This window comes from Gekko japonicus, unplaced genomic scaffold (genome assembly GCF_001447785.1).
Source record: "Gekko japonicus isolate JY-2015 unplaced genomic scaffold, Gekko_japonicus_V1.1 scaffold1599, whole genome shotgun sequence".
Taxonomy (NCBI): domain Eukaryota; kingdom Metazoa; phylum Chordata; class Lepidosauria; order Squamata; family Gekkonidae; genus Gekko; species Gekko japonicus.
In genome coordinates, this window is record NW_015168096.1 from 152583 (window position 1) to 157504 (window position 4922).

Consider the following 4922-nt stretch of genomic DNA (forward strand, 5'->3'; position numbering starts at 1 on the left):
CAGTGTTGGAAAACGCGGTAGAAAACTGGGAGGATAGCAGAGGTGAGACTGCTTCAATATGGGAGACAGAATCGGCTGTCTGATCAGACCTTTTAAATGTGGTAGGGAACAGTTGTGAAACCTGATGAAAATGAACATGTGATCATGACCGGAGACTGACCAAGAGAGAGATCTTGGAATCACAGTAGATAACTCACTGAAAATGTCGAGACAGTGTGCAACTGCAATAAAAAAGGCCAATGCTATGCTCGGGATTATTAGGAAGGGAACTGAAAACAAATCAGCCAGTATCATAATGCCCCTGTATAAATCAATTATGCAACCTTATTTGAACTACTGTGTACAGTTCTGGTTACCACACCTCAAAAAGGATATAGCTTTGGAAAAAGTGTGGAAAAGGGCAACTAGAATGATAAAAGGGTTGGAACACTTTCCCTATGAAGAAAGGTTAAAGCACTTGGGGCTCTTTAGCTTGGAGAAATGGTGACTGAGGGGTGACATGATCAAGGTTTACAAGATTTTGCATAGGATGCAACATGTAGAGAAATAAGTACTTTTCTCCCTTTCTCACAGTACAAGAACTCGTGAGCACTCAATGAAATTGCTGAGCAGTCGGGTTAGAACAGATCAAAGGACATACTTCTTCACCCAAAGATTGTAACACATGGAATTCACTGCCACAGGAGGTGGTGGTGGCTACAAGCATGGATGGCTTCAAGAGGGAATTGGATAAACATATGGAGCAGAGGTCCATCAGTGGCTATTAGCCACAAGGTATAGATACAAACTCTGGGGTAAGTGATGCTCTATATTCTTGGTGCTTGGGGGGGGGGCAGCAGAGGGAGGGCTTCTAGTGTCCCCACTGATGGCCCCACTGATGGACCTCCTGATGGCACCTGGTATTTTTGGCCACTGTGTGACAGAGTGTTGGACTGGATGGGCCATTGGCCTGATCCAACATTGACTTCTCTTATGTCCTTTTGTTCTATAGTCATCAAGTTGCAGCTGACGTATGGTGACACCACAGATATAGGGGAAATAAAATTTATTTTTATTAATTTGATTAATTTACACTCTGCCCTTGTCCTCAATGGGGACCCATAGCAGCTTACAACATTTTCCTGTTCTATATTTTATCCTTGGAGGTAGGTTAGACTGAGAGAATGTGACTGGACCAAGGTCACCCAGCGAGTTTCCATGGCACAAGTGCAGATTGTCCCGGATATAGTCTGACACTCTTACCCACTACACCACACAGGGCTTCAAGACACCAAGGTTAATGGCCTATCTTGGATGCTTTGTGATAACTTTAACTCTACCTGGCCGATGCTGCACATGCAGCACTCTTCTCTTAAAGTTTAATTAGTCATTTACCCAAATGAAAGCATATATCCTGAGCCACCCCAAAGAGTGGGACATTAATAATGTCAATACAGACATCTCCCAAGCTGGTCCTTTGTCTTTACATTTTAATTTGATCATTTTAATTCAATCAAGTTCCCCTGATACCCAGGAAGCCTCCAAGCAGCCCTTGGGAACTCTGCCCAAAACTGTTTTTTCCTTCCAAATTCAAACCCCAATGATCCACAGGACCAATGATATAAAAAGGGCTCTTTCGCCCAACAATCTGTACCCTGGCATCCTTGGGAACCAGAAGTGAACCCTATTTCTGCCAAGGACTCTCCCCCCCCCCATACACATGCTCTTCAAGGAATCCTAGACCACGGGACTACTCTTGTCATTTTTATGTTCAACGGGCAAGGTATATTTTACACACACCCCTTTTACTCCACTCTAGACAGCAACTCCCCCCTCCAGCACAGATATCTTTACCTAGGACTAGATTGTGTACTAGCTTCCTCAGGATCTAAACAGTACTCTCCTAGATCGGCTGCTTAAGACTGAATTTGCTCAGTCTGTTTTTCTTTTAAGCTGTCCTTTTTATTTATTTATTTTTAAAGTGTATGATATACATGTCCTTTGCCTCTTTTCATTTCTGGGAAACACAGTACCAAATATGACCCATGTATACACTGGAATGAAGGTTGCCAAAAAGGGCATGGTGTACTGTAGGTGTATCATAAGGAAGGTTGTACTCATGCACCAGGAGCAGTTCATGAAACACAAGCCATGGTTTTTACGTACCTCCTACAAACTGAGATTAAGTAAATTTGCCAAATCACTTTAAGGAAGAAATTCCATAATATGGCCATCATTCTGAGAATGGTCAGCCAGCCAATTAGGAGCAGGCCCCCATCTGCTGATCTATGTGCAATAAGAGTTTCCTATGGGAGAAAGGGTTCTCTGAGATACCCTCCACACAAGCTGTTTAGAATTCTAAAGGTCAAAAACAACTCTTTGATTTTGTAAAAAACAGAAGAAATGCTGTTTAAGAAACATGATATTAAATTAACCTGGTGGGAAAATATTCACTTAAAAACTATATACAAAAAAGATTTGTTAAATGGCTTTTATGAAGAGAAAAGTGAATTAGATAAAATTTGGCTTTCATCAAATGATAAAATGATACATAAAGTATATAACTTCTTATTAGAGGACTATATGGTAGACGACATTGTTAGACCAAATATATTAGCTTGGATAAGGGACTTAGGACATGGTTTTGAAATGGATGAATGGTTTAAAGTATGGAAAAGAACTAATTGTATGAGGGTGATTACATTTAAAGAAAATGTGTTTAAGATAATGCATAGATGGTATTGGTCCCCTGAAAAAATTGTGCAATGTTTCCCAAATTGCTCAAGTAATTGTTGGAAATGTGGAAATAACGTTGGCTCCTTTATACATATGTGGTGTCGATGTGCTAAAGTACAAAAGCATTGGAAGAAAATACAGATAATTATAAGAGAGGTGCTGCGGGTGGAGTTACCACTTAGCCCTGAAATCTACCTGCTAAACATGGTCCCAAAGGAGTTTGATAAAAATGAGGTTTATGTGATGATGTATATCTTGACGGCTGCAAGAATCCTTTGGGCCAAATATTGGAAATCAGATAAAATACCTCAGAAGGAAGAAATAATATATAAATTACTGGGAGTAGCAGCAGTTGATAAATTAAATGTAATACTAGGGGGGAAAGACGAAAGTATCTATGAAAAAAGATGGTCAGGACTGTATGTGGATAGAGAAAGAGCGAAAAAAATAGACTCGAAAAGTTATATAATTTTGAATATGTTTATTTTATTTTATTGTACAAACTTATAAATAAAACTTAAAAAAAACAAAAAACAACTCTTTGAATTGTACCCACAGCTCACTGGGAATAATGTAGTGCTTTCTGTAAAGATGTTACAAAATCCCACCAGCCAACTCACACCAACAGGCAAGCTACAGATGGGTGTTCTGAACCAGTTCAGCCAAAAATAATAACTTTGTGCTGACCCATTCGATAAGAGTTCTGCAACATTGTCAGTGTTACTCTATACACAAACACTGAAATAATCGCACTGAAATTTATTGTAGTTTCTGTGCTCCTTAGAACAGTTTATGACATTAAGAAAACGATTGTGCAGGGCTGTGATTCAAGATGTGAGCAAAACCATCACATAGCAATTGCTATATACATAGATATCTCAGCTAAGCTGTGTTCTTTCAGCCTTCAAATGTTTTTTGTTGAGTGCACATCTTCTCCCATGTCTCCAAAAAACTGAGCACACAAATCAAAATCTTTGCTATTTGCACTGTAAATGAGGAAAATACATACAGGGTAATGCTTATACACTTAGCTGCTGAGTTCATTTTTGCCATGTTCTTCCAACTATTCGAATGAACCAGGACCTAATGGAATGAAGTATCTGTACTATATTTTCAAGATGTGGAGGTGGAAAACAAGAAATGCTTATCACTTTCAAAATTCTGCAACCAAAGCAGTTTCAAATTACTTCCCCCCTGGCATTATGGCAATGACTACTAGAGGGGCAGGCATCCTTTTCTGGTTCAAGTGCTGAAAAAAGTTCAACATCTACCTGTCTAGATGGTATGCAGGTGCACAAAATTCTGTTGGAGCAAACGGAGTCCCAGTAATACAGACAGCATTTCAGGGATTTGCCTTGAATTCAGTTTGTGGCTCTGCAGTCATGATGGGCATAAGCCATGCCTATTGCTTTCTTCTGCCCCACTTAGGGAGGGTTTCCAGTGTTTTGGTTTCTTGAGCAGAGATCTGCCACTGGGTGCCAAGCAAAATGGTCTAGTGTATCACTACTGTTGACACACATGCTGGTGGTTGCCCACCCCTGGTCTACCATGTTTCTCAACAGCTTCTGTTTCTCTGTGTATACCCTTTTGATCTGCAGCCACCAATGATATTTAGAAGTCATTATTACGTTGTGACAAGCAGGAGCCTACAAGTACTTGCAAGATGAATCTTATTTCCCTCTCCTCTACCATTTCCTCTTTCTTTTCCTTGAAAGCACCCCCAGCCTCTCCCCCTTCCTTGCTTCCTTCTTTCCTTCCCTTATACCAGCCAACCTACTTTTCTCTTCTTCCCATCTTCAGTGTTCTGCTCTCTCTTAAATCTGGAACCCTCTACCTGGGAAAACTATAGCCCAGTTGTGTGGTGCTGATTTCCAGAGCAGGCCCAGTTGCACAATGGGGGACCTGCCAGGACTTGCAAAGGGCATCCATTTCCCCCGTCTTAATTTCCCTACCATTCCCTTCACCCGGCAACCCCCATATAATCACCCTTCTCTGATTTCTTCTCTCCTTACCACCCACCAACCTTTTATCTGCCCCTCCATTTGTAGCTATATTTCTTATTTTTATTTATTTCCTTTCTAGCCCACCTTTATCCACAATGGAAACTCAAAACGGCTTACCTCATTCTCCGCTCCTCCATTTTATCCTCAGAACAACCCTGTGAGCAGGGGTGGACTTAAAGTGAAAAACCAGGAAAGAGGGTCCCT